We start from the raw sequence: 17,857 nt of genomic DNA, 5'->3' as shown, positions 1-17,857 counted from the left end.
GGGGAGGTGGCGGGCGGGGGGGGGGGGGGGGCGGAGAAGGAGGGAGGCCGCCGCTGGGAGGGAAGGAAAGGGCGGGGGGGCGGAGAGGAGCCGAGGCCGCCAGACGCGGCTAGCCGGGCCTCGCTGAGGCTGCGGGGGCTGGCCCGTCCGCGCCCCTCCCCCAAGGGACCCCCGGGATGTCAGCCCCGGGATTCGTGGCCACCCCCCTACCCCGCTCTGGGTCGCCGCACTCCGGATCCCCTGAGTCTCAGATGGAGTCTGGAGCGACTGAAGTTGGGCTCCAGGGACGCACAGCCAATCAGGGAGGGCGGCAGAGGAAAGCTGGGGAGGGCTCCAGGGCCCCTCTTTCCTCCTTCGCCCAAATCCGCTCCAGCTGGTCAGGCTGGGCCGTGGCCCAGGAGGCTTGAGAGGTGGGTAGGGGGGAAAGCATCGCCCAAGTGGGGGAGGCAATCGGGAACTGTTCCCCCTCACTCCACCACCCCGCGTTCCAAAGATCCCTCCACGTCGGCGGCTTCTGCCCTGCCCCCTCTCTCCATCCCTAGCAAACTCTGCTAAGGGTGCGGATGGTGAAACCTGGAGGAGGGAGACTTTGGACTTGGGAAGAGCCACGTCTCCTTCTCTCCCAGATCTCCCTCCCGCCACCCATCTCTAAAGCCTAGTGTACGTAAGGGGAACGGGGCCGGGGAGGGGGGCCAGGATCGCTTAGCCAGGGTCGGCCCGGCCCCCGCCCCAGGCAGGTACAGTGGTCCCCGCCCGCACGAAGAGTCACTTGTTGCCTCAGGCCCCTTCGCTTCGCCCCCCCCACCCCAGGCTCCGTGGAGAGTGCGGTTCTGCGGGAGACCCGGCCTAAGGACTCAGGGCCCGCCTCCTTCCTGAGTCCCGCACTGTACCCCTCTAAGAAGACTCCTTGGAAGAAGGGGCCCCGGGCCTGCTTCCTGCCCTTGCGGAGTCGCCAGGAGAAAACGCTGGCCGGGCCCGGGCTTCGGAATCACGCCAGGGACTGGGCGGGGCGCTCTTGCTTCGGGGAACAATGCTGGGGTCCGCACACGCTGCCGTCCCTAGGGAGACAGGGGGACAACTGTGACCGGAGGGGGACCCCTTGCCGAAACAAGTTTCTCGGGTGGGAGGTGGCGGAAAAAGCAGAGGCGGAGGGAAGATGAAGCAGCAAAAGGCTAACTGGAATCCCAGGAGGGACCGCGATGAGGGCCGAAAAGGAGGGACGGGTTCGCCAGGAGGGGGGAGGGGGCGAGAAGGATGCAGTCGGGCCGAAGAATTAACATTAAAAGAGGCAGAAAAAGGAAGAGAGCGCCTCGGACAGCGCGCGAACGGGGAACTGAATTGGAGGGGTGGCGGGACCGAGGGGGGCGACCAAAGCCCGCCCCCGGGCCCCTCGCCCGGGGCTCCCGAGTCCGCGAAGCACACGGAGCCCCGGCGTTCGCACGCGGCGCCCGGGACGCGCGCGGGGGCGGCCGGCGGGGCGGGGCCATCCGGGTACCACGCCCCCGCCCCCCGGGTGCCCGCGGGCTTCTCGGCGATTCTGGGATCCCTGAGGCGCGGAAGGCTGCCGCCGCCCGCGTCCGGGGCAGAGCCGCCGAGTCCTTCGCCCTCCGAGTCCCGGTGGCCCTTAAACTGGTTCCTGGGCTGAGGGTGAGGCCGCTGAGTTTGCCGTTTCTCATTTCTTTTGCTCTTAAGTGCACCCCCCACCCCCACCCTTTACTTCTCGAAGGTCGCGAGGAGACAGGGCTCTGGGCGCCGGGCACCCACTCTCGCCGCACACGTGCCCGCGCGAGGCCGAGGAGGCGGAGCGCTTTCCCGGGAGCGCGGTGAGCGGGCCGCGGTGCCCCACGGAGCCCCTTCCACACCCTGCCTGCGTCCTCTCTCAGCGTCTCTGGTCCTGTCCGTTCACCTTCCACTTGTGTGTTCTAAGCCCTAAAACCTGGAGTGTCTCCTCGGCCTCGGCCAAGGTCCCCGCCCTATAACGGGCCCGAGCGCGGCGATGGGGGCTCTGAGTGCCACAGGAGGAGGGAAGGGGGCCCCGCTCTCCCTCAGAGATACTCGCGTTCGACTCTTTGTCTCCTGACGGTGATCTGAATTTTCTCATGCTTTCCACCTAAGTGTAAGTGGGAACAGGAAGGGAACGTGAAGGACTCTTCGGTCTAATTGCAGGTATACAAAAATGTCGGGGATCATTCATGATGGTTAGGACATGACTTGATCCGTGAGAAAAGTCATTATTTCCATTTTGGAGGCACAGCCAAGGATGGGCCTCGTCACAGGTGACCTGACCTTATCCGGAGTATATCCTTTGCCTTTGTTTCAGAATTCGTCAGGCGACAGCAGTTTGGTGATCGTAGTGAGATTTTTTTTTTTAGACCAGGGGTCCCAGACCCCCTGACGCGTAATGGTCCATGGCCTGTTAGGAACCAGGCAGCAGGGCAGGAGGTGAGCTGCGGACTGGGACTGGTGAGAGAACCAAGCTTCATCTGCTGCTTCGTCGTCTCTCCAACCAGTCCCTGCTCTCGCTGACCACCCCCCTCCCGCCCCCCGCCGTGGAAATGTGTGTTCCACAAAACCAAACCGTGTCACAGAGGTTTCGGATTCTTCTGTGAATGATAACATCATTGGGTTTTAAAAAGTATGTTAAAAATCTTTTGGTAGATTTCTACTCACATTGCACACCCGAATCAGATGAAGCTCCGTGTATAAGGGCTGTCAGTGTTCCTTTGCACAAACCAGCAGTTTGTGGGTGTCTACTTAAGACAACTAGAAACTAATGTCAGCCCACACACATGTACCTGAAAAGCAGAATTAGCCATTATAGCCAGAAGTTGGAAACTGTCTAAGCGTCCATCTACTAGTGAGTGAATAAATAAAATGTGGTATATCCATATAATGGAATAGTATTTGACATTAAAAAGGAAATAAATACAGGTGTATGTTACAACATGAACCTAAAGAACATGTTAAGAGCCAGAGGCAGAAGCCATATATTTTCTGATTCCGTTTATATGAAATGTTCCAAAAAGGAAAATTTATAATAGAGACAGAAAGCAGATCAGTGGTTGTCCCAAAGGTGTGAATAAAAATTGATGAAAATGAGCTTGAGGGAACTGTGTTGTATGATGAAAATGTTCTAAAATCGGGTGGTGATGATGGTTGCACAAATCTATACATTTACTAAAATTCATTGAGTCACAATCAAAAAGAAAGGCAAAAATTTTATTTTACACCTTTATTCCCAGAGTATCTATGACCTGCAGCTGAGCCCCAGGGGGAAACTTTTTGCAAGGCAGTTTTATAGAGAAATGTAAAAAAAAAAAAAAATAGTTCTTGTGGAAAGATAACCATGCTTCTATTCGGTAAGTTCTATTTTGGCAAATGCTTTGGAGAATCTTGCAAGTGTTAAAGCAAGTTAATTCCCCCCTTTCACTCTTAAGTGATTAATTCCTGAGAACCAGAGTTAGGCATTCCAGTTCGTGACATTTTAAACACACCTACACATAGGCACAGTACAAAGTGCACATTTCCGAGGGGATTTTTTTATGACTATGTTAGGTTCTGTCTTAGAAATCCATATCGAGCTCTTGGGTGGAGTACTGTGTGATTACAGTTTGGATTAAAAAAGGAAAAGAGAAAAAAAAAAAACACCTCTTTTTTGACAGTTTAAATTAAAAGGTTCGGTTCATCCAGGCAGCCGAAAGTTTGGGTGTTTATCTTAACTTGCCTCACCTTTCCTTCACCTTGTTCTTCACGGGAGGAAGCCAGGGTTCATAGTTGCTCTGGAGGCAGGATTAAACAGTCCCCTCTGCTTCCTGACTCTTCCCATCCAGACAGAGATGAGGCTCAAATGGGCCTTTTCTTGTCTTTGTCCTTGTCAGCAAGAAGCTGATAATTTCCTGTTGGTCCCTTCATCAAAGGTAGCAGGCTGCCTTCCCTTTGATGTGTCTGTCCTCAGACTCTGAAGATAGCCAGACCCCACTGAGCCCGCTGAGTCAGTTCCTTGTTTTCACTTAGAAGCCCTAGGCTACCCCAGGCCTTCTCAAAGCTTCCTGCTCTAGACACAGCCTTTGGTAAATGGTATAAAAAGAGAGGCAAGATCCAAATAGGGAGATGGCGTTATCACCTGGTGGTAGGCTCCCATTATGCCTTCCCCAGGCAGAGAAGAGTATGCTGAGGAAGACTGAACAAGCATGCCTTTTCTGAACCAGACGTTTCAGATGGAGATTCTCACAGCTGAGGCCACAGAGATAGGTGGGGAGACTGCAGGCCTTGGACCTGAGTCTGATTCTTGGTTTTGCTGCTTACTAGTAAGTTTCTGTGAGATTCTGTTTACAGTTCCATAAAATAGGGTTTGGTATCTGTGCCCGGATTGTTGCAGGGATTAAATGTGCCCATATACCTACAGCAGTGAGCACTGTGCTTCAAGCAGAGGCTCAATAGATGAAAATTAGTAATTATTATTATTAATTATGAGGTCTGATTATTATCACACCTTAAATCACCTGGGCAAGAAAGAAGTCATGTTATAGTTATGAATTATAACAATGTGGAGTTTCATCTTATCATAAATGATACTAGTAATAAAACTTTTGGTCAAGAATATTTATCAGTTCGGAATTTACTGACACTGTGAAGCCTGTCATGGGTCATATATAATTAGATGTGCCAACCTTGGGGGCAGAGGCCCTGGATTCATGTCCTAGATCTGCAAATTCACTGAATCACCTTGGGTAAATCATTCTCTTTCTCTGAGCCTTAGTTTCCATAGATGTAAATGAGAACTTACCCAACGTGAGTTCCTAAGGAGGATCCTTCCAGAGCTGAGAGTCAGACTATTGAGAATCCCCGTGGACAGAGGAGCCTAGCAGGCTTCAGCTCATGGGGTCGCAAAGACTTAGACAAGACTAAGCAGCTTAGCACAGCACAGCACATGAAAATTAAAAGGGGATTCCCTGGTGATGCGGCCAGGGAAGTCGCAGATGGTAAAGAACCTGCCTACAATGCAGGACATCTCTTAGATGCAATTCCTCTTTCCGCCACTAGGAGCAGTCAGACAATCATCTCGGGCTAAGCCCTGACTCCAGGCATTCCCTTTCTCTCAAACTGTCTTTAACTCTGCTAGGAGTGCTTCTTTTTCTTTCCCTCTCACCTAGACTGTAAGTTCCCTCAGGGCAGGTATGATAGTTTTCGGTTTTGTTTCTATCCCCAGCATCTAATGCATTAACAATCCAATCAATTATTTGATTAATTGATAATGTTAAGTAATATTTTTTACTAAGGCCGGTCTATGAGTCAAATATTAGGGTATGAATAACCCCAGCATTCAGTGGCTTAAAATAACAATTACATATTTTCATACATCTGTGGGTTGGCTGGGGTTGCCTGGTCTAGACTGGGCTGAGCTGTGGCAACTCTGCTCAGCTTCCTGTATTTCTCATCCTCCTCCTTGGGGCTATCTTGGGTGTACTCTCCTGGTGATGGCAACTGCACAAGACATCAAGCAGAATTATGCATACTGTCTTGAGGTATAGGCTTAAAACTGGAAACTATCTTTCCTATCTCACTTTGTTGGCCAAAGCACACCATTTGGCCCGACTGAAAGCTAAGGGGTGGAGAAATATAATCTGATTTTTTAATGGAAGAAACTTGAGAAGTTGCATAACAAAGAGTCTCAATTCAGAGAAAGGTAAAGAGTTGGGGCATTAATGCCTTCTCCTGTAAGTAAACCCAGATTTCCATCATGCCACCATCCTGGGTCATCTTGGGTTGTCAGGGCCCATGGGTTATAGCCTACAATCATGAATACAGTAGTCTAGAGGAGACAGAATATCTCCTCTGCAGAATACACCACTAGAGGAGACAAAGTCCGAAGTAGATTGCAGTATCCCACCAAACTGTTGTAACTATGTCCCCTTTATTCTGAGGTTCAAGTTGGAAAGGAAGAAAGCAAGCAGAAATAATAATAATATTAATCACCCACTTATGTATAAAACTAGAAATTCTCAAAGTTCAGTTCAGTTCCGTTGCTCAGTTGTGTCCGACTCTTTGTGACCCCATGAACTGCAGCACGCCAGGCCTCCCTGTCCATCACCAACTCCTGGAGTTTACTCAAACTCACATCCATCGAGTCAGGGATGCCATCCAGCCATCTCATCGTCTGTCATCCCCTTCTCCTCCTGCTCCCAATCCCTCCCAGCATCAGGGTCTTTTCCAATGAGTCAACTCTTCACATGAGGTGGCCAAAGTATTGGAGTTTCAGCTTCAACATCAGTCCTTCCAATGAACACCCAGGACTGATCTCCTTCAGGATGGTCTGGTTGGATCTCCGTGCAGTCCCAAGGGACTCTCAAGAGGCTTCTCCAACACCACAGTTCAAATTCTCAAAACATTCCTTCAAATTATGTATTATTATCCTTATTTTACAGATGAGAGAATTGAGGCAAGAAAATTATGTACATTGCTCAATATAAATGCAACTGGTAAGTAATGGGGCTGGAACCCCAACCTATGTATGTTTGACTTGCAAGCTTGCCCTTTCAGTGGAGGACCTCAGACAACAGATTCTAATCTTGATATCTTTGCGGGGTTGGGGGGAAGAGAGAGAAGTTCTTGCCTCTACACCCAAGACAGAGTACATCCATTGGATCCCTAGGCACAGTGCCTGGAACACAATAGGTGCACAAAGTATTTTTATGAAAGGGTAAAAGATGAAAGAGTGACAGGAAGTAAGAGAAAGAGGAAGGGAAGATCGATTAAAGGGGAGAAAAGACAAGAGGAAGAAAGAGGATATAAGAGATGATGTAAGTATGTTGATCCAGTTGGGGAAACCACAGTTTTCCATCATGGGCAGAAATCTGTGGATTCTGAGGGCATTTAGTCCCCTGCCCCTACTCGTGCTGAGAACAATGGCCCCATCCCTGCCTCTATGCCGCAGCCTAGAGGCTGCAGCCTGAGCCAGCCCTCAAGTATTTTGCTGATCTACCAGTCTGCCTTGATCAATCAAGACACACTCATTTTCTTGTTCATAGGCAATTGTACTTCAGATTCAAGACACTTGTATTTCCTCTGCCTGAAGCACCCTTGCCCCTTTTCATGGTTTGCTCCCTCATTTTGCCTGTTTACTCAGGATTTACCTGGCTGTCTTATCAGCAGAAGCACCCACTCTATTGTCTAATGGCTACCCACTTTTTATCCCTTTAGACTGCTTTATTCTTGTTTATAACATGTATTTACTTGACATCATATTACATATTTTAATTTACCTGTTTTTATTGGCTGTCTTGCTCCACCAGGAGACAAACTTCAGGAGGGCAAAGTACTTGTTCACTCCTCTCTCGTCCTGTCTTGTTCAGTCCTGTATCTGGAGCATCTAATACTGTGCCAGACATATGGTAAGCACTCAGTAAATATTTGCAGAATGAATACATGAATAATGTATGGGTGAAAAATGCTAACGGAATGGATGAATCCCCAAACCAAGAGCAAATGAATCATCTGCTTGAATTTAAACGTGGTGCAAGTGTCCCTTGTTTACAAAACGAATTTAATGATGCCAGTTATTCACACTACAAAATGATTCTTCAGTTCACCAAAGGTTTCATTTGAAAGCTAGTTAAAATACCTTACTCATTTAGTGATTTTAAAAATATAATCCAGTGTACAAAATAGTGGTGTACAGACACCTTTTCTAGAACATATAAATTTCTTAAAATGAATTGCAGGTATGCATAATGATGGTTCTGATTCTGATTTCTAATTCTGGTTTGTTTGTTGTGTGGACAAAGAGATTGGTTTATTAAAACTCCCTCACAGAGGGCTATTTCAATGTTCATATGTGCATACATTTACATTACTTTTTAAGCTTGTGAATAGGTGCATTTAAATACGTTTGTGCTCCTGAAGAACCATTGGAAGTGTTCTCAAGATTGGTACTTTGCAAATCAGCTGGCTTTGCAAACAGTCTAAGGTTGGTTTAGGCTACAGGATTTGAGAGTTCTGGGGTCCAATTTGCATGAACGTTGAAACGTTGGCTATCAGGGCTGGAAAGGGGAAGGCAGAAATGATCCTTAAATGGAGAAGGCTTAAAAAAACTTTCTCGAGTGTCCTCGGCTTAAGATAGATGAACGTACGCAGCACAGACTGTGAGTATTTCAGTGCTTTAGCTCCTTGTTGTGTGTGTTTCCCCTTCCCTATTCAATTGCCCCTCTGGTGGCTAAGAGATAATAGTGATGTTTCTGGAGAGCACAGGTGGGTCACAATAGAATGCAGTATTTTACACAGGTGGTTCAAGAGCCTTCTTCTTGGAAACACTATTTCAGAGAAGTCTCTCTATTCTGATTGACAGTCACTTTACTCCTGGGTCTTAAGCCATAATGGAGTCCCCATTGCAAAGAGTATTGTTCTGGGCAGGGGTAGAATTGAAGAATAAACTTTTAATAGCTATTCATTCAATGCCTATTAAGTACTTTAATTTCAGTCTTTACAACTGCTCTTCAGAGTAAGTATTCTTATGCCCATTTTATAGGTAAGAACAGGGAAGCTAAGAAAATTGAACTACTTACTCAAAGTCAAATAGTTTGCTAATAAATGAATAATTAAATGTGATTTAATTGCTCAGAGTCTACAAGAGAATTTAACTGGGAACTAATTTATATGGGAGAGGTGGGAAAGAGAGGTGAGTGGAGGCCTCCTTAATGGTATTCTTTTCAAGCTGAGAATTAAAATATGCAGATGGGCTAGTTAGGATTAGTGTAGGGAGAGACTGTTCCTGGAAGGCATAGACTACAGAAGGCATTGAGGGAGGATGGAATTTGGAGGTTTTGAAGACCTAAAAAATATCTGTAAAACGGATGTTTAATGAGCTTTGAGGAAATATAGAGATAGATTACCCAGGGTGTCGCAGGACAGGGAGAGAATCCTGAATTGTATCTCAAATGCACTGGGCAGTTGTTGATTTGTTTTTACTTAAGTAGAGGTGATCTGATTGTATTAGTTAATGAAGAGCATTTTGGCTGCTAGTGCATGAGACAGAGGGGATGCATGGGTCTTTTCAAATTAATGTTTTCATTTGCTTTGGAGATATACCCAGGAGTGGAATTGCTGGATCCTGTGGCCATATCATAGTTCCATTGTTAACATTTTGAGCAACCGCCATACTGTTTTCCGTAGTGGCTGCTCCAGTTCACATTCCCACCAACAGTGCACAAGGGATCCCTTTTCTCCACATGTTTTTTACCACTTTTCATGTCTTGTCTTTTTATTGAAAGTCATTCTGACAGATATGAGGTGATATTTCATTTGCATTTCCCTGATGATTAGTAATATTGAGGTTCTTTTCATGTGAACCCCAATGTTCATACCATTATATATAATAACCAGGGTATGGAAGCAACTTGTGTCCATCGATAGGTTAATGAATAAAGAAGATGTGAGATGTACACACACATACACACACACATGAAATATTACTCAGCCATAAAAAATAATGAAATTTTGCCACTTGCAAATGGATGGGCCAGAGATTATTATGCTTAGTGAAATAAGTTAGAGAAAGGCAAGTACTGTGTGTTTTCACTTATATGTGGAATCTAAACAAAAGAAAACAAATGAACATAACAAAACAGAAACAGACTCGCAGATGCAGAGAGCAAACTAGTGGTTATCAGTGGAGAAAGGAGTAGGGGAAGGGGCAAGATAGAGGAAGGAAATTTAGAAGTACAAACTACTAGGTTTAAATTAAGTAAGATACCAGAATATGCTGTGCCACACAGCAAATATAGCCAATGTTTTATAATAACTTTATATGAAATGTAATCCATAAAAATGTTGAATTGTTATATTGTTACACCTGAAGCTAGTATAATATTGTAAGTCAACTATGTTTCAGTAAAGAAAAGTAAAGAATGGATGCATTCGGATTGTTGCAGTTTACCTGTAGACAGGGGTTGCTGGCTTGGACGAAGGCCATGGTGCAAGTTCTAGGTGTGTTTTGGATTGGAAGCAGGGCTTTGTGTTCAATTGGCTGTGGCAGGTGAGAGAACTCCCATGAATCATTCTCATGAGACTAACTCAAGCAGTTGGGATAAAGGTGCTTATTATTGACCAGGAAGAATCTGGAGAATGACCAGGTGTATGAGTTTGGGAACAGGTGCCCCAAGCTGCAGTTTTATGAGACCATTTTGGGCCCTAGGCTGCTCACTTTCCAGTACCCACAAATACCCTCCTGGGTCAGGAAGACAATGCCACCTGATGGTTAATGAGTTGAAAAGAAAACCCCTTAGCTCTGAGTGCACTCTGACTTTGGACAAATGCTTGCCCTGCTCTGAGCCACTTCTTGTCTTGGAGGAGTTTGGCCAAAAAACCTCTACATTTTCGTTGCCCTGTAAAAGCCCGTGATTTCTGAATATGTTCACTCTAGGCACGGTTTTTCAAAAGTATGTCCAAAGAATATTTTTATAGTGATTCTGTGTCAGTCAAGAGTCCTGTCCTGAGACACAGGTGAAGTAGGACACAGCAGTGGTAATGGCCAGAGGACACAGGGGCATTCAGTCCACTCCAGAGCTCAGGGCAAAGGTTGGCCAGCTCCCCTGATGTTACCGCTCAGGACCATTTGTCAACAATCCCCTGCTGTTCATGGCCTCCAAGGATTTTTGCCTGCTCACTTTCTCACCTAAAGTGTCCATGCCGTTACTCATCTCCTTCTCTGTTACTGGCAGGGGGGAGCAGAATTCCATGACACAGACAATGTACTTAGACATGGAGCTGCCTTAGTCTGAATCCTAGTTGTAACTTTTATTCGCTGTTGGCAGATATTTTCCTGCATGACCCTCATTTTCCACATCTGTAAAATGGTAGTAACATCCGTACCTCCTGCAGAGAATTGTTGAGTCAGAAAGGTGATAAATCAGAGTGCCTGGAATACAGTCAATACACAGTGAATGTTTCTTTCTTCCCCTCTCTTCGCCCTGCATGTCACTCCTACTTCTCATTATCTTTTGTTTCTCAGAATTGAACTAAGACATCAAACATTTCAGGAAGATATTTCCTGACCTTTCCTTTCCCACAGAGTCTTGTCTCTAATTTGATCTTGCCACAGTGTATCATATCCCCTATGCTCGTCTGTCCCACTGACATCCCTTTGTAGGAGACTTCTAGAGACCAACTATCACTGATACTTCATCACTGTCTCTCAAGCACACAGGCATACAGTAGGTGTTCAATAATTGTTTGCTAACATTTAGTGCCAAAGAGGCTGTTTAAGGAAGGCATCCTCAAAGAGAGATGATGACCAAAGAGGAGGGAGAAAAAAAATCACCTACGCCCGCTCCTTTAAAGAGATTTTGGCATAGAATATGAAGGGAAAATAGCGTAAAAGCGGAATCCATTAACTGGCCCCAATTGCATTAGTAGTTCTCTGCTATGTGGCGTACAATCATCATTTAGTCTTCAGTACAAGCAGTTCTTGATTGACTAAGAAATGTTTATCAGAAGAAGCAAAATTTATGGTGTGTATTTGCAGTCTGATTTGCTCTCCTTCTATAGCTTTGCTTATATCTATGGAAAAATAGCAAAATGCACCCAGACAGTCTTAATTTCTTTAAGTCAGTTGAGTCACAGCAGCAGACGTTGGAAGATGTGCTGTAAAATACTCAGTCATCAGATAAAACAGTTTGGGATGTGGCAGATGTATAAAATGAAGTAGGATTATTTTTTCTAGGTAAAAGTTTGCATATTTATAAAAGATTCTGGTGGAGCAAATAGAGATTTAGCCAGACCAGCACTTTTAAGTAGGTATGATTTCAAAGCAGAAAGGCAACTGAAAATAGCAGCCGTCCTTTCCAGCCCCTTCCTAATAACCCTGTTTCTCACCTGCATGCCCAGCACCTAATAATTGCTTTTCCACAATAAATGTCTTTTCCTTTCCTTTTGTTAACAGCGTGGCTTCTGGAATACTTATACATTTCATTTGGCCCGTGTCTGTCTTAAATATCAAGTCAGAAGTGAGCAGGAGTAGCAGCAGCATCCTAAGTAGTTACTAGAAGGGAGGTGCCTTCCCTATATTATTGCTGAGCGTAATTACACTCATTTTACGCATGAGGAAGTTGTATGCCAGGTGGTAAGCTGTTTGTCCAAGTTGGTACAGCTTAGACATTGTGGAGCTTGGGTGTCTCCCTAGAGCTTTCTCGTTCCAGTACACCCTGGTATTTCTCAGATGTAAGCTGACAAGCTTTCTGTCTGCTGAGGTGATAACTTCCTGTAACTGGACATTGAACATCTTCTAATGTATCTGTATACTGAAGCCAAATGCACAGAAACCTGTTCAACTCTGCCCATGTCCGCATGCGCATAACATCGTCTGCTTTGCATATATTCCTCCTGCCGCTTAGAACATGTGCGCCCTTTCATACTCTTAATTCCAGTTTATTCTTTGAAAATTTCATGCTCAAGTGTCCTACCCCCCAGAAATATTTTCCTGATACCCCTTGCCCCTCTTTCTCCCCTGCTGCTGGTATAAACTCAGCATTCTTCCTCTGTGTCCTGTGCACCCCCCATGTGCCTAATTCCCAAGATCTTCCTCCACATATGATGAGGTTATGTCCCCCACAGCCTGTTCCAACTTCAAAGTAGTGTTAAGTCAAAAATGCTTGTAATAAATAACCTTCCCCAGTGGCTCAGATGGTAAAGAATCTGCCTGCAATGCAGGGGACCTGGGTTCAATCTCTGGGTTGGGAAGATCCCTTCCAGAAGGGGATGGGCAACCCAGTCCAGTATCCTTGCTTGGGAAATCCCATGGACAGAGGAGCTTGGTGGGCTACAGTCCATGGGGGTCGCAAAAGTCAGATACAACTGAGCGACTAACATTTTCACTTCAACCTAACCTACAGAACATCATAACTGATCCTACCCTACCTTACACATTTAGCCTGCGGCTGGGTAAAATCATTTAACGCAAAGCTTATTTTATGATAAAATGTTGACTATCTCTAATTTATTGAATGCTGTGCTGAAAGTGAAGCACAGAATGGGTCGGTGCAGAATGATGGTGGTGTGTTGGTCATTGAGGCTGCTTTCCGGTGGCTGACTGTGAGCTGAGACTCGCTGCCCTGCCCAGTGTCACAGGGGACCGTCAGACCATATGGCAGTAACCCTAGAAAATGTCAAAAGTTAAGAATTCCAAGTACAGTTTCTACTGAATGTGTATTATTTTTGCACCATTGTAAAGTCAAAAAACTGTAAGTTGGGGACAGTATTCAGTAGTTGACCCATCATTAAAAATAATTTCTCCCAAGCTCTTATTTCTTTAAGGGCAGAGGCCATATTGTATATGTAGTTTAAGGATACATATTCTCAGGTACATGCATATCTCTGGAACTTGACACAGACTTTGACAAATAGTCTGTATCTATACATGTAAAAATATAATAAGGATAGGTGTCATTCACCTATATTCACCTGACCCATGTAAGCAGTTTACTTGGAAACTCATTTAAATGTCATAATATGCATGTGAGATTAAAACTGTTTAACAAGGATTATTCTTAGCAGGAGAGGGAGAGCAAGAAATATGTACACAAATTTATATGTAAATTATATATGTATATGTAAATACACATACACATATAAACTTATCAGTACAAACACACATATCACAGGTCTGGATGTTTTACTTAATCACACACTCAGTAAGATTCAACATACAGAGACTGTCAGTTTATTTAGCCATATTGACACACACACAGTGCAGATCACAGGTGGTTCTCTGCTCTCTGTATTCTGCTGTAGACTGTGTCAGATTGGGCATCACACTGCCAGTCAGGACACTGAAGGGCCCAGGATGCAACCTGCATGGAGAGATGATCTGAGCACGGATTGTTTGGAGAAGAGAATGCTCTGGGGGAACACTATCACTTTGTTCAGATATCTGAAGCGCTGTCAGGAACAAGAGTGATTGGATTCATCTTGGTTGGCCCCGGGGGGTACAGAACTGGAACTAATGGACAGAAACCTCAGGGACGGAGAGAGAGTGCTGCTCTGTCTAAGGAAAGATGTGTGGCCCAAACAGTCTCTGTCGTGGATCTCATGCTCAGAACAGAGCTTCAGTCCACGTCAGATGCAGGAACTGAGACTGTATGTCTCTCTGACAGGAGCTGTCATTATTGCACAGGGGGCTTCTGCTGTGGGTAGGAGAGGATGTTACAGGAACCCTATGATCTCATCTAAATACCAGTTTTGTTAGAAATTGTACAGAGTCTCCATATGGGGTCCCATATGCCTCAGACAGTTTTATTTTCTACTACTACTGCTACCGCCACTATTATGATTAGTATTAGTTGTCATAGGATAGGTGCTGTTTGCAGGGTAGCTACTGTGTAAAAGGCACATATTCCTTCGCTGGATACTTCCAACGCTGCATGCACCATGTCCTTTTATCTGCACAGCGGTCCTGAATGGTCAGCACTCTCAACTCAGTTGCAGTCGTGAGGAACTGAAGCCCTAGGAGGGTGGAACAGTCTGCTCCTGCTTAGCTAGATACTAGCTCTCCAGCCCATGTATGTCTCACCGCGAAATTAGTTACCTCTCTTCTTTACAGAGAGGGTGGGGAGAAGGAAAGAGAGGAAAGAAGAGGTGAGAAGAGGAAATCAATGGAGAGGACTAACATGATCATCCTGTACTTCACTCAGATGTATTTTTGGAAAAGGTGATACTCTGTTCCGAAAATGTTCTAATTTCTTGAGTGTCTGAATGCATATTGCTGGTTGTGTACATCGCCATGATCAAAGACAGGCTTGTTTGATTCCTGCTGTGATGAATCTACTTAGTTCTGTGGCCACTGCATCCTTCATAGGAAGCACTGGCTCACAATTGTATGAGAAAGGTCAATTTACATGTGTGACATATCCACATCTTCTCCTAAGGAGGTATCAGAAGGGACCTAAGTAGGGCAGGTAGAAGAACTTGAATAGGAATTGGAAAGTCAAAGATGGTGGGGAGATTTGGGAATAGTATCAGTGCCTTAAGAACAGGAAAATTAAACAGATATCTGAAAACATAATTCTAAGCAATTTTAATAGTCTCTTATCTCAAGGACCTTAGAAGCTCAAGTTGGTTGAGCTGGTTCAGACACATATGCCAGCTTTAGTGGAATAATATATGGAAATGTATCACTGACTCAACGGACATGAGTTTGAGCAAGCTCCAAGAGCTGGTGATGGACAGGGAAGCCTGGCGTTGCTGTAGTCCATGGGGTCACAAAGAGTCGGACACAGCCGAGCGACTGAACTGAAGAAGTTCTCATGCCTTTTTTTCTCATATGATGTTCTCTTTACATATCATATACTCTCCAGACATCTTTCCAAACCTGCCACCTCTACCAAGTCATGTTTGATAATGATTTTATGACACTGAGTTGTTTTGCAAAGTGAGATATTGAGAAGGATTGAGGATCTGAGCTGATATTGGAAGAGAAGCCTGATAAGTTCCCATTACAGAGAAAGATGACTTTCCATGTGGCTTATGAACTAAAGTTGGAGGAAACATTTGGATTACAGATAACAGTGGAATACTGACATCAAACTGTTAGGGTTGTTTAGAGGATTAAACAAAAAGCAAATGTGAACTGTATGGAAATAGTAAATACTCAACATGTGTTTATTATCTTCTTATAGTGAAAGTGAAAGTCCCTTAGTCGTGTCTGACTGTGACCTGTTTAGTCCATGGAATCCTCCAGGCCAGAATACTGGAGTGGATAGCCTTTCCCTTCTTCAGGGGAACCTCCCAACCCAGGGGTCGAACTGGGGTCTCCTGCATTGCAGGAGGATTCTTTACCAACTGAGCTATCAGGGAAACCCACTGTCTTCTTATGGGAAAGCCAATTCACAGCCACTCTTCATAAGAAACTAAACATGTTATTGAAGTTGATAACAATGAGAAGTCTAAGAAGTTGTGTGTGTGTGTGTGTGTGTGTGTGTGTGTGTGTGTTTATGTGTGTTCAGGGAGGGTGGAATTGCACGAAAAGATCTGTTACAATTGTCACTTCCTAGCTGACTCAATGGTAAAAAATCCACCTACTAGTACAGGAAACAGGGGTTCTATCCCTGGGTAGGAAAGATCCCCTGGAGGAGGGAATGGCAACCCACGCCAGTATACTTGCCTGGAAAATTTCAAGGAGCCTGATGGGTTACCATCCATGGGGTCACAGAGTTTGACACAGCTGAGCATGCACACACACACACACACACACACACACACACACACACACACACACACACAGAAGGAGAGCACAGGAAGATCAAGGCTGTCAGTGCTTCAGACTCAAAGCCTCTGCACCTTCCCTGCAATACAGTCAGTCCTGTCCAAGGGAAGGGAGGTTCATGGGGGCAGGTCTGGCCTCTGCTTCACCTTCCAGGCCTTGCTGAGACACATGGTAAATCTGTCTGTCATTTCCTGCCCCTCTCTCTTTTGATAGCCACACTTGTCTTCAAATACATTAATATAAGCAGTTCTGCTACAGCCAAACCTTGCTGTTGCCCAAGAGTCATTTATCCCTTTGTGATGATCGTCTATCATTTATTTTAAGGTTTTTAATCTTGTTGCTTCTGCTTTGAGTTCTGAGGATAGTGGGAACTTATCAAAATCCCAATGATGGGTGAATTTCCCAATGTGAAGTTCAAGTTCTTAGGAAAGGAAGCTTGCCTCCCTCATTGTCTTTATCCCTGGAGTTTCTGGTGCAGAACAAGGCACAGAAGAGAAGCTCAGCAAACACTCCAATATCTCCTGGGGTCTGCTTGAAGGAAGAGTCTGTATTCCATTTCACGCATTTCTTATTACAAAAATGTTTGCCTTATTCTTAAAGTCTGTTATTGTTAGGTGCATTTTCTTATGTTCCAGTAAATTAAAATTGGTAGCAACTTAATCTTTCTCTCTCCAAACACATTTGTAATGCTTGGTGTTTTTTATCCTGTTGTTCTCCGGGTGTCATATATCATTATACTATGTAGCATTTCTTAAAGAAAAAGCCTACAGAAAGTGTATTTTTTCATTTTAAAATCCTTTATTAGTGTGGCCTATAGCAATTAAAGCTTGAAATTAGAATTAAGGATTGTGCATTTTGATGCAAGCGACCATATAGATGTATTAACATTGTGGCAAGGTTTTGCTTTGCAGGCACAAAGTTGTCATTAGGAAATATAATACTCATTTTTTGCCTGATTAATTATAGCAAAGGCATAACAAAATATATATTGTGTGTTGGAACATTGTACCATTTGCAGAATTAGAAGTCATGGTTAAGCTGAGGTATGAATTCAAAACATTCTGTGAGAAACTCACAAAGCAAGTATGCTTTTGAAATATTTTTGGTAAAGAGAATTCATGCACTTAAAATGTGAAGAAATACATGTAAGAACACAGTTCCCAATCTAAAATAGTCTTTGAGTTCTCCTCTCAGCTGCTCAGATCTACCATGGTTTTTGATATGTGTAACTTCAGAGGATATTCTGATAATGGTTCATAATAAATAATATGTAACACATAAACATAATAGTAGCTACTCTTTTACTTTTTAAAATTTTTAAAAATTTATTTATTTATTTGGCTGCATCGGGGATGGAGACATAGGTTTTGGGAGGAGAGTGAATGTCTTTGCCAGTGGTCTAAGTTTCTTTCTCTGGAAGTGTGTGGCTATGATGTAATATAGATAGATTTAATCTCCTATTTTCCTGAAAGTCATACCCTTACTGTGACAACTCTACCGTGGCATGGGGTGCTTGCTCTTGTTTTCTCTGTGACTATTGTACTCATGGAAAATGTGAAGCTCTTGTATTACTGCTGACAGTCCTGCTGCCAGTTCCCTTCGTTG

At 44.6% G+C, this 17,857-nt stretch overlaps 1 long non-coding RNA gene across 1 annotated transcript in view; it reads left to right on the top strand.

The window, feature by feature from the left end:
* Window positions 1–6,424: 6,424 nt before the first annotated feature.
* The window catches only part of LOC139030048 (uncharacterized), a 29,088-nt gene continuing 17,655 nt past the window's right edge, over window positions 6,425–17,857 (top strand). Inside the window, exons 1-2 of the long non-coding RNA XR_011482363.1 lie at window positions 6,425–6,479; window positions 7,293–7,391. This is a non-coding gene — a long non-coding RNA (uncharacterized lncRNA). The remainder of the gene's footprint in view (window positions 6,480–7,292; window positions 7,392–17,857) is intronic.

Source organism: Odocoileus virginianus, chromosome 20 (genome assembly GCF_023699985.2).
Source record: "Odocoileus virginianus isolate 20LAN1187 ecotype Illinois chromosome 20, Ovbor_1.2, whole genome shotgun sequence".
In the NCBI taxonomy this organism is placed as follows: domain Eukaryota; kingdom Metazoa; phylum Chordata; class Mammalia; order Artiodactyla; family Cervidae; genus Odocoileus; species Odocoileus virginianus.
The sequence above is the reverse complement of the archived record's forward strand: the minus strand, read 5'-3'. Positions and strand labels throughout refer to the sequence as shown.